Raw genomic sequence first — 12,321 nt, 5'->3', positions numbered from 1 at the left:
TATGTGTTCAAGAACTGCAAAAAGGCAGAATAAGGTGGGCCTCCCCTGGTGGCGCAGCGGGTCCCACATGGCACACAGACCTCTCCTGCCGCACCTGCTGCTCCCCTCAGCAGTGTGTTTCGTCAGTCTGCCTGTTCTGTTCCCCGCTCTGGCTCTGGTGAATTCTCTCACCCTCCCGTGCTTCTGACTGTCCCCAGTGCTTGAATAAATAAATAAATTTTAAAAAAAGCAGAATAAGGTGATAAAAGGTAACTGAATCTTTGCTATTTTGGTGCTACTTAGTCCCCAAACTGCCCTGTATCCCTTACTTCACTTTTCAGTGAAAAGAAAGTAAACACCATGTTGGTTTCAGTCATGGTGAACAAGCCTAATCCTAATGATTCTCATAAGTTATAGACTAATTAAGATTTTTAGAAATATGTGAATGGATTCTGAGCAACCTCAACATTGTTTTCAAGTTAGATATGTGAGGTACTTAGGAAGAATATGTCTTTTTTTCCTCCAAGAGTTTGAAAGGGGTAAGCTTTCATTTTCTTCCTTCAAAAATGACAGAAAATGGGATCGAGTCATCTAAATCATTATGCACTTTTCCCTTGTGTCATTTAGTCAGACCACACAAGACATGGGAGGAGGAGTATTTTTGACAGCTAATGAACAAAGAAGATCATCTTCGAATAGCTAGTATCCGCTCTGAAAAAAGGTCTTTTTTGATCAGAAATTTTTTCTAGTAAATGTTCACCATGATCTCAAACAAGAAGGAATGTGGTTCAGCAAGGGAAATCCTGCAGCAAGATTTCACTGTTTTAATTTTTCATTTCACTTGGCACACTTATTATGACGTGGGTTATTTGGAGGAGTTTAATTTACTGTGCGGGTTAGAGATAGTGCAGATTAGAGCTTCAGTGTGAACTTTCATGAAATGGAGACCAGTACTTTTCTTCCAGCCACAGGAAAGCAAGTTCAGATCAGAGATTAGGCATCTGGTCGCCTGCTGTGACCCATGCTTCCAGCCTAAATTTTAGAGATAGGTAAATGTAGGGTTTTTTCTTTTTATTCTTGGGCAGCAGGCAGGACTTTTCTTTTTTTGAAGGAGGGAGGCATAAACCCGGTGATTAATGACAGTGTTTACAAGTAGCTGGTGTCTCTGAATAAAAGTTCAGGAATGTCGTATTATTTTCATTTGCAAAGTGAAAAAATCTGTTGTGGTGGTATAAATATCCAAGGTAACATGGAAGGCCAGAACAAAAATAGATTTCCAAGAAATTTGTAGCGTTTTTTATTCCTGATAATATTATCTGCTGATCTCAGCTTGAACTTGTTGTGTCCACACACAGTCTTCACTTCCTTGACCCTTTTTCCAAGGCCCATTCTGTTTTACAGCTAAGCCTTGCCCAAAACTTTTCCTGTCATGTGTTTAGACGTGAAATAAGCTTAAACTATTTAAGGTCCAGTTTTAGCCTTCTGTTTGATGACATTTTAGTCTCATGCATATGATACAGGGCTGAGACATGTCCTTTCTCTGTGTTTATTATGTCCTGCTTGAAAACATCTAGATGTTATCAAGTGCTCTAATTTTTTCAGTCTAACTTTATTTTAAATTTGATAATTTTATTGCCAAACTTGTCCAATATACTTAGATGACAGCTAATGCACTTGCCAGTAGTTGGTTTTATAAGTCTAAGATGGGAGCAGTAGTCAATTATATAAACAGCAGTTTTTTTTCAGTTTTATGAAAACACCTCATTTTTTTTTTTTGATTACCCTCTTTCATGTGAGAAAGCTCCCCCTAGTGTTTGATGAAGTAAATACAAATGGTGTTGGAACTACAAGAAAAAAAAAAAAGACTAGTATTTTAGAGCAGTTTAAGCTTCATAACAAAGTGGCGAGGAAGATGCAGAGATTTCCGATATCCATTCTTCTCACACATTCATTGCCTCCACCTTTATCAGCATCACCTACCAGGATTGTGCATTTGTTGCCAAGAATAAACCTCCATTAACACATCATAATCACCCAAAGTCCCTAATTCACCAGGAGTCAGTCCTGATGTATGTTCTCTGAGTTTGAACACACTGGTAATGACATACTCCACCATCTAGCTGTTGGACAGAATATTTTCACTGTCCTAAAATTCTCTGTGTTCTGACTGATCATCCATCTCTCTCCCACTCACCCTGGCTACCTCTGAACTTAGTGTCTTTTCCAGAATGTCATTTAGTTGGGATCACATACTATGTAGCCTTCTCAGATTGGATGCTTTTACTTAACAATATGCTTTTGTGGTTACTCTGTCTTTTTGTGGCTTGTTAACTCATGCCTTTTTTAGCACTGAGTCATACTCCATTATCTAGATGTACCGCAATTAGTCTATTCATTTACTGAAGGACATCTTGGTTACTTCCAAGTTCTGGCAATTTTGAATAAAGCTTCTATAAATATCTATGTACAGATTTTTGGTTAGATGTAGGTTTTCAGCTCCTTTGGGAAAATAGCAAGGAGTGTGATGGCTAGATCATATGGGAAGCATATGTTTGATTTTGTGAAAAATCACCAAATTGTTTTCCAAAGTAGTTGTACTGCTTTATATTTCCAACAGCAAAGAAAGTGTCTTTTGCTCTACATCCTCACCAGTACTTGATCATGTCAGTGTTCTACATTTTGGCCATTCTAATAGGTGCATAACTGTGTCTCATTGTTTCAATTTGTACTTCCCTGATAACATGATATAGAGCTTCTTTTCATAAGTTTATTTCTCATCTGTGTATCATCTTTGATGATGTGTCTGCTAAGGTCTTTGGCCCTATTTTTCATGGAGTTCTTGTTTTATTGTTGAGCTTTAAGAGTTCTTTGGATATTTTGGATAACAGAACTTTATCATATATATTTTTGGCAAATATTATTTTTAGTCTGTCTTGTTTTCTAATTTCTTTGATACTGTCTTTTGCAGAGCAGAAAGTTTTAATTTTAATGAAATCCAGCTCATCAATTAATTCTTTAATGGTTCTTGTCTTTGGTGTTGTTTCTAAAATTGTTGAATGTTTGGTGTTGTATCTAAGATTACTCAAGATTATCTAAATTTTGAGGGCCTCCCTGGTGGCACAAGGGGTTAAGATGCCACCTATGAATCTGTCCGCAGCCACTGCAGCAGGAGTTCGATCCCTGGCCAGGGAGATACCCACATGGCTCAGCAGACCTCTCCTGACTCGCCCGCTGCTCCCCTCAGCAGTGTATTTCAGTGAATCTGCCTGTTCTGTTCCCCACTCTATCTCTGGTGAATCTTCTTACCCCCACGTCTCTGGCCTGTACCCCAGTTCTTATATGAATAAACAAATCTTAAAAAAAAAGATTATCTAAATTTTCTCCTTTTGTTCAGTTCATGCTCTTGCATTTTGCCCCAGACTCTGTCCCCTCTTCCTTACTTAAGGACGTTGCCAGCAAGTCCATCCTCTTTCTCTAAATCATCACTTTTTCTCTTCACAGTATTCTCTATTGGATACAGTCCTGCCTCCACCTTTGGAAGGAACCTCTTTTGACTTACTTGTACCTCCAGATGCTGCCCTCACAGGTTATTTGTACCTATTGTTTTAGATTTTGTTCTCGATACTTTATTAGGAACTTACCCCAGTAAGGCTTCTAAGCCACTACCCATTTTTTTTTTCTTGTTAGTGTCATCTATGATGCCTTATTGATTACTCCTTCCTCATGAAACCCTTTCTTTTTTGACTTCAGAATACCATTTTCCCCTGGTTTTGCCACCTGGATCTTGCTGTATTTTCCTTTGCTCAGATCTTTTGTCTCCTGAACTGCAGACTTGTGTACCTCAGGACTTGGTCCCTGGGGCTGTTACTCTCTTCCTAGCTCTTTGTCTTTCTCTTGTTCTCTATCACTTATATTCATTCTTTTGAGGAACTAGCCTGATATCATGGCTTTAAATACCATCTATAGGCTAATTGCTTCCAATTTGTCTTTCTTAGCTCTGTCTTCTTCCCTGGGCTGTAGACACATATATTCAAATGCCTACTGACACCCCCACTCCTCACCCCTGGATGTATATAAACTTCTCAAAATTAACATGTTCAAAACTAAGCTCTCGATTTCTTAAGCCACCCCCTTTCTCAACCTGTTTCACTGCGGCTCCATTTTTCAGTTTCCTTCATTTCTGTTTCCATGGTTATGACCCATAAAGCTCATCCATGCCTCTTCTCCTCTTACATCCCACATTAGTTCCATCAACAAATCATCTTGACTGTGTCTTTAAAGTTCTATCCAGAAGCCCATAGCTTCTCACCACTTCCCCTTCTGTTGCTCCTGTGCGAACCACTGTCGGCTCATGCTGGAGGGTGTAGTGGGTTCCCGCACATCACCCTGGCCATGGATTCTGCACACAGCAGGCAAACATTCCTTTAAACCCAGAAATCTCCAGTGGCTCTTCCTAAGAGTAAATGTCAAAGCTGTTTCAAGACCTGCAGGATTTAAATGCCTCTGTTTTGCAAAGTGGCCTCTTCCACAGTCTCCTTCTGTGCACTCACTTGCATCCATCCACAATGGCTCCTCACTACCCCCCCCCCAATACCCTGGGCAAATTTCTGCTTCAGAGCTTTTATACTGGATGTACTATCTGCCTGGGGTGTCCCTCCCCCACATCTGTCTTTGGCTTACCTCCTTCCTTTTACTCAAATATTTTATAGAGTCTTATCTTTAAAATTGCAACTATTCTGCCATCCCTTCCAAATTTTCCATTTTCCTTCCCTGCCTTACTTTTCTCAATGGCAGCTCTAACTATCTAAAATCCTTTATATTTTACTCATTCATTATACCCCTAACAACAGTTTACATTATATAAAGACATTGTTTCTTCTTATTTAAATATTATTATATGCTTTCACTCTCTGTCAGGCACATAGACATGTTTCATGTAATTTTCCCAGTTTATCTCTGAAATAAATATTGTGGCCCCGATTTTGCAGATTAAAAAACTAGAGACTGAGACAGATAGTATTTTCTCTTTCAACAAAAACAGATATTAGACTGTGACTTTAAGCTCAAGACCTTTAGCCTCATGTTATGCACTTTTCCAATATGCCTTACTTTGTATTTAATCCGCTTTTAAATTTAAAACTTGCATTTGAAAGGGAATTGAAAAGGACTGTCTCTGTCTATCCTACAAAACCAACTCAGCACCCACCACCCCCATTTTCTGTCTTGCACTAAATTAGTAGCTACCACTAAGGATATTCCATTCCCTCTGTCAAGTCACCTGATTCCCTGGATTTTCCTTTTCAGTTGCCTTCATATAGTTTGTATCTGATCACTATTGCAAATTTAGAGCAAACATCAAGACACAAGTGTATTTTCCAGGGAAGGAACCCATCGATTTGAATGGTGAGACAGAATGAGAAGGGAGAATTTAGTGGAAAAGCTTAAGGGATTTCTCTCTCTCATGCTTGGGGTAACCCAGGCTACCAAGAAAGCAGCCATTAGAGAAGAACTGAACCAAAATGAATTTGGAGCAAAGGGACTGAGAATATCTACAAACTACAGTTCTGTCTGTGTGAGAGGAAACCGTTTTGGCTCCAGTCCAAGAGTCAAAAACCAAGCCATTTGTATGACTATGTCGTAAGTCACAGAGAAACTCTGCTTTCTTTGGCCCTAAGTAATTTTTTTTAAACTCATTATTTTTTTATTTATTGGTTTAGCTTTTGATGTCAACAGTTGTTTCTACATCTGCCAAACAAGGACCAGTGATTCCCTAAGGGAACCTTTAGCTTCAAAATGCTCTGATTTTGAAATCACTGCATTTCTCTAATCTATTTTAAATCTAGGCCCAATAAAAATTAGACCTCTTTTACTGCGAAAAAATTACCTAAAAGTAATATTCTGTTTTACTAGATATAATGAGTTGCTGAAGTATTTGAGGATAATGAAGTGAAAGTGGTTTAAAAATGAGCTGTATTTCTTTTTTTTATTTCTTTTTCTTTTTCTTTCTTTATTTTAATTATTTTTACATCATTGTTCATTTTTTATATAATTTTTACATCATTGTTCATTTTAAAACAATACCTGCTTCCCCTACCCTCTCAGATGTAGTCCCCATAGAGTTTCCTTCCCTAATGCACCCGTGCACCATCACCACAGTCCCCTGTGCTCCTCCCTCCCTCCCTCTGATCCCTCTCCCGCCTCCTCCCCTGCAGGATGTCTCTGGTTTATAATTGTCTGTTTTTGCTTTGTTGTGTTTTATACTGTTACTATTTTTTTACACTGATGTCTTATTTGGTTCCCCTATATTCCTGCTATAAGTGAAACCATCCGATATTTTTCTTTTTCCTTCTAGATTATTTCACTGAGCATAATTCCTTCTAGTTCCATCCACGTTGCTGTGAATGGCATATCTTTTTTGATTGCTGAATAATATTTCATTGTGTACATGTACCACATCTTCTTGACCCAGTCATCTATTTTTGACCATTTGGGTTGTTTCCAGGTTTTACCTTATTGTGAATAGTCCTGCAATAAACATAGGGCTACAGGTGCTCTTTTGAATCAATGTATTTGTGTCCTTTGGGTAGATCCCTAGGAGTGGAATTAACGGGTCGTATGGTAGTTCCAAAAAATGAGCTTTATTTCTTAGTGAGATTGTCATCGGCTTACCTTAAATATGGCAGCACAAACAGAATGCCTCCAAGCTGATGACGGCTATACAGTCTTATGGGGTTCTAAGGTTATAGTGTTTCTTCATGTGAACCATTTTATGGTATGTGTATACCTTCCAATCACTTTCTGTTGGGTAAAGATGAGATTTTTAAAGCCAAATAGAAACTGGAAAATTAAATGCCCAAATTGATCTTTTCTCAAAATGCTGAACTGATCTTAATAGTATATTTTTTATTTTCTTTAAGATTTATTTATTTATGCATATAAGAACTGGCTGTACAGGCCAAAGGTGTGGGGGTGAGAGGACTCACCAGAGACAGCGTGGGCAAACAGAAGGCAGACTGACTGAAATACACTGCTGAAGGGAGCAGCGGGAAAGAGAGGAGAAGTCTGCTGTGCCGTGTAGGTAGCTCCCTGGTCGGCCGGGGATCGAAATCGTGCTGCAGAGGCTATGAATTGCTTCATAGTGCGATGTTTAAGCCATTGCGCCACCAGGAAGGCCCTGATCTTAATAGTTTAAATAAAACATAACAAGGAAGGAGCTCTTCCCTCTTCCTAAATGCATGTATTGTTTTCAATAACAAATTTCTTTCCCATACAGTCTCTATTGGATTGAGACTATTTTAAATTGTTAGTTCTTCTCACTAGGCATTTTTTTCTGTTTAATTGAAATATTTCCTAGTGTTTTCTCTCAACCCTTTTAATACCTTTTTCTTCTTTTTCTTTTGTACTTATTTAAATCATGTGTTTTATCATTATTATAAAAAGATTAATGATGAATCAAGTACTTAAGCTCACATCAATTATGAAAGTATTTACCCAGTTTTTTTTCCTTTAAATTTATTTCAAGAAGTTTATTCTCACTTTCATATCTGTATCCATTTAAAAATGTGTGCTGAGATTCATCTATTTATCAATGAACTCGGCAAAGAAAAGGACATTGAACTGTATTCATCTTTTATCTTTACAATTAATTAGCTTGGAATTTTGTGATTATTTAAAAACAGCATAAAAAAGACAATAGTCGTCACATTTTAAATGTTTCTTTTTAAAGAATGCTAAAGCTTCTGCTCTTCAGTCCTGAACAATCTGTGTATTTCCGGATTGCAGAGTCAGGAAATACTTTACTTTTGAAGCAATAACGGTTATTCCTGGGAAGTTTTCTAATTGGCTGGATAGTGATAACGCAGACTTTACAAAAACAATGAAACTGCTGCTGGCATTTTTAGAAAGAAAGAGAACGTAAGTGTGATAAAAGGCTAATATTGAGGACTCCAAGGGTGGCATCTTCGGTGCTCTTGGGATGGTCGCAATTTTCAGCTCATGTTGAGGTATTTTTCTTTAGTGCTTTTGACTGCCATGTATTTGTGTAATAGGTATAACTGTAGAATTTGTTTTCTCTTGAAGTCAGGTAAAGCAAAATTTTTGCAATGCATTGGATTTCTTGTTGTGTGGTAACTAATTATGATAATTAGTTCATGTAAAAGCCCAGGGATTTCATGGCATTTTTTTCCCTTCTGGAATGAGAAATTACTTTAATGACTGAATTTTGATACTTGAATCTCAATTCTTTTAGTGAGATCATTGAAAGTGTAATAACAAAATACTAGCCAAAGGTGGCACTGTGTTTTTTCTAAATGTTATGAGACATTTGAAAAAAGTCCATTTATACTCTTGTTTGTTGAATTGATTATTGTGTATTAATGGAAATGAACAATGTCAGACTTTCTGGTTTAATAACATAGACAATTCCATTTCCTTTTTAGTTTCATTATCTTGCTCCTATAATGGCATTATTCTAAAGTAAACACACAGAAATTTGAATCTAGATGAGTCCTTATTAACCATCTATTTAGTCCCTCTCTCCTTTTTATTAGTGAGGAAACTCTAGGTGCCAGACTAGCTGATGCAGCAATTTGCAGACAATTTGCTGTCAGAGCTGGGGATAGAATGTGAACATCTCAATTTCTGGTTTCGTAGAGCTTCTTCATTATACAAACTGCCACAGAGTGAAAACTTTGCCTTGCACTGGCATTAAATCCTTATCAGGCTCCGTGGGAATTAGGTCCTTAGCAATGGGATTATTTGTAACTAGTGTATGAATTAGCAGAATTTGCAACTGGAGTGCATAGCTGGGGGGGGGGGGTGCGATAGCATCCGGAGACAACCTCACCCCACGTGTTTGCTTCCTAAGTGGGGTGACACTGAACAGAGTGAAAGCTGGGACTCTGCATTTTGCCATATCTCTTGAGTTTATCAACAGAAATTGAAAAAGCTTGTTTCAATCCTGGAGAATTTAGGTAGTTGTGAACTACTACTTATATGTCTCTGTTTGCTGACAGCAGTTACTCAGTTTATTCTGAGTATGGACACTTTCTCATGACATTAATGGAATAGGTCTAATGGAAGAGCTTAGCCTATTAAGGAAGAGCTTAATAGGTCTTAATGGAAGAGCTCACAGTACAATGGTGGAGAATAAAAGAGAAGTTGAAAGATGCAGTGCATACAGGGAAGGGTCAAATTACGTCAAAAACATATAAATGAGCTTATAATTTTATATCATTTAACAGTGCCATGTAAGAGAACACTGTTTTCCTAGAATATGATGTGTGTGTGCCAGGACTGGGTAGAGATTTTACTTCTTTTGTACTGCATCTGATCAACCCCTTAAATAAAGGTATCAGAAGAGATTCAGGGTTCTCTAATTTTCATTTCTTCACTATGGATATTTTATATCCTTTCTTTATCGGTGTGTCCCTTCTGATGTGGGCTTTGAGAGCATGTGTAGTATTCACTTTCATATGTGTCTTCCACATAATGCTAAGCAAACACGGGGCCGGTGTTGTTAGACCCATTTCAAGAGTTGCTACAGCCCAAGTCGTTGAAAATTGTGGTTAGTTGTGAGAAAAGGTATAATTTGCTGATACAAACTGTGTTGTTACTGAATTTGGTTTGAGTCTGTGGTCACTGTCCTGTAATACTAAAAAAATTTAACCACTAATCACTTCTTCATATACTCACTCTCGATAGATAAAATGCTGAAGAAAAGTACAAACATAGTCAAAAGGAATTGACACAACTAAAGTTGAATTGACTTTATTTGCAGTCTCAATGGTAGAATATAGCTAAGTCATTTAAATATTTGTTGTAAGACCAAAATTCTGCAGTTTCAAAAAAATTGTACAGTTAGTATTTCTTATAGAGATACTTTGGGAAATTAGGCAATTGAGACTGCAAAAATCAATTGAAAGTATTTAAGGGGGCCTCCCCAGTGGCACAGTGGTTGAGTGCTGGATTGCAAAGCTGCCCGCAGCCTCTGCAGTGCCGGTTTGATCCCTGGCCACCAGGCGAGGGTCCCACATGGCGCACAGACCTCTCCTGCTGCCCGCTGCTCCCCTCAGCAGTGTACTTCGTCGGTCTGCCTGTTCTGTTCCCCTCTCTGGCTCTGGTGAATTCTCTCACCCTCCCGCACTTCTGACTGTACCCAGTGCTTGTATAAATAAATAAATAAATCTTAAAAAAAAAAAAAGAAAAGTATTTAAAGAACTATGATTAGTGAGGAAGAAAGGATCCATCTATTTTAGGGTTTGCCCAATCTGCTACAATCATTTTATTTTTTTGCAAGATTGAATGTCCAGTTTATTCCTTATACAATTGGTCCTTGTAAGGGTCTAAGGCAGAAAGAAAGCACAGAGGTCTTAATGGAAGAGCTCACAGTACAATGGTGGAGAATAAAATGGCTAAGTTTGCTAGTCATGTGTTAGTACAAAACAGCTGACTTCTTCCCTGAGACATATCCAGAGGTCAGTGTGAAGCACTGAAAATACGGCATATGGACTGGAGTCTTTTGTAGGAAATAGTTGTACTAGCTCATTGAATTTTTTCTGACTTTAAAATTGTGACTGCTCTGGCATTATACCCAGATAATAATGTGAAAGAAAAGAAATTCTGGATTTAAAATCGGTGCTAGAAGATTTGAAAATATACCAGAGATTTCTGAATGTGAAATAATTCAACATAAGAGTGTCCCTTTTCCAAAGACAATAAGCTGACATGAGAATATAGATTTAAATGAGTTAAAGGAGTTAACTGTGGCAGGCACATGCTGTCCTGAGCCCTTGCAGGGGGAGTTTGTGGTGTGTTCAGAGAATAGATAGTTCAATGAGGCTGGAGCTGAGTGAGTGAGTGGATGGGTGTTTCATAGGAGTAATGTCAGAGGACATGAGGGGAGGGTGGAAAGGAAATCCATGTTGACTTCTAAATGGCATTTGGAGGCTGTGTGGCCTCAGTGTGTATTTCATCTTATATGCAGGACATGTAGAGATGTGAAGGACCCTGTAGGATATTGTAAGGGTCTTATCTTTTTACTCTTAGTGAAGTGGGGAGCTGGGAAGATTTGCAGATGAATGACATGACTTACGTTTAAAAGGATCATTTTGGCTTTTGAGAATAGATTGACGGGAGCAAGGGACACCAGTTAAAAGATTATTGCAATAAACCAGGTGAGGGGGAGTAGTATTCCATTGTATGAATGTACTGTTTATATGTTCACTTTTTCCCTAGCTTTATTGAGCTATATTTGACATGATAAGGTTGTATTAGTCCAAGGTGTACAACATACATGTATTATTGTGAAATGTATTGCCACAATAAATTAATGTCACCTCTAATAGCTACAATTTTTCTTTGATGAGGACTTCTAAATCACTCTGTTTACAATTTTCAGTATACAATATTAGTATTGTTAAGTATAGTCACCAGAATTTATTTATGCTATAACTGGAATTTTTTACCTTTTGATCACCTTTATCTACCTCACCACTACTGCCCACTCCCACCTCCTCCTTCAGCAACCATCAGCCTGTTGTTGGCATCTATGAGTTTGTTTTTTTAGATTCCACATACAAGGGAGACCACATAGTATTTGTCTTTCTTTTGAATTATTTCATTTAGCATAATGACCCAAAGAGGTCCATCCATGTGGTTGCAGATGACAGATTTTCCTTCTTTTTAATTCCTCTGTGTGTGTGTGTGTGTGTAATTTTCTTTACCCACACACCCATCATCGGATGCTTAGGTTATTTCCATGCCCTGGGTAGTGTAAATAATGCTGTAGTGAACATGGGGATAGCTCCTCTTTTTGATGATAGCTGTACTAACAGGTGTAACACTGTGGTTTGGGTTTGCATTTCTTTAGTGATTGGTCAGCATTCACTTATTGATAAACATCTGAGTTGTTTCTAGTTTAGGACTAAGGCTTCTATGAATATTTGTCACAGCCTCATGTGGACTTGTTTTCAGATAAATCTCTAGGAATGGAAGGACTGGGTCATGAGAGGGATGTGTTTCACTCTTAAGAAAACCCTGAACAGTGCGCTAAAGTGGTGGTGTCATTTACATTCCTGCATAAGGGAGTTCTAGTCCTTCCACATCCTATGGACACTTGGTTTGTTTAATGTTAGTATGAAATGGTATTTTATTATGGTTGATTATGTGTGTCATGGCACCTTATTATGGAATTAACTTGCTTTTTCCCTGATGGCTAATGTTGATTAGGAGTGTCTACATTTTAATGTTTCAACCCATTTTATCCTCATTATTGAAACTTGTTTTTTCATTGAGGTTCACAATAACTTTTAAAAGTACTGAAATGATGTATTATGATTTATT

At 37.9% G+C, this 12,321-nt stretch overlaps 1 protein-coding gene across 7 annotated transcripts in view; it reads left to right on the top strand.

The window, feature by feature from the left end:
- TBC1D4 (TBC1 domain family member 4) overlaps positions 1-12,321 on the top strand; it is a gene marked incomplete at its 3' end in the record, with an annotated part of 156,211 nt that overhangs the window by 79,296 nt on the left and 64,594 nt on the right. The gene's annotated exons all lie outside the window — the stretch shown is intronic.

Source organism: Talpa europaea (assembly GCF_964194135.1).
Source record: "Talpa europaea genome assembly, chromosome: 6".
NCBI classification, from domain to species: Eukaryota; Metazoa; Chordata; class Mammalia; order Eulipotyphla; family Talpidae; genus Talpa; species Talpa europaea.
This window is presented reverse-complemented; position numbering and strand designations above follow the sequence as displayed.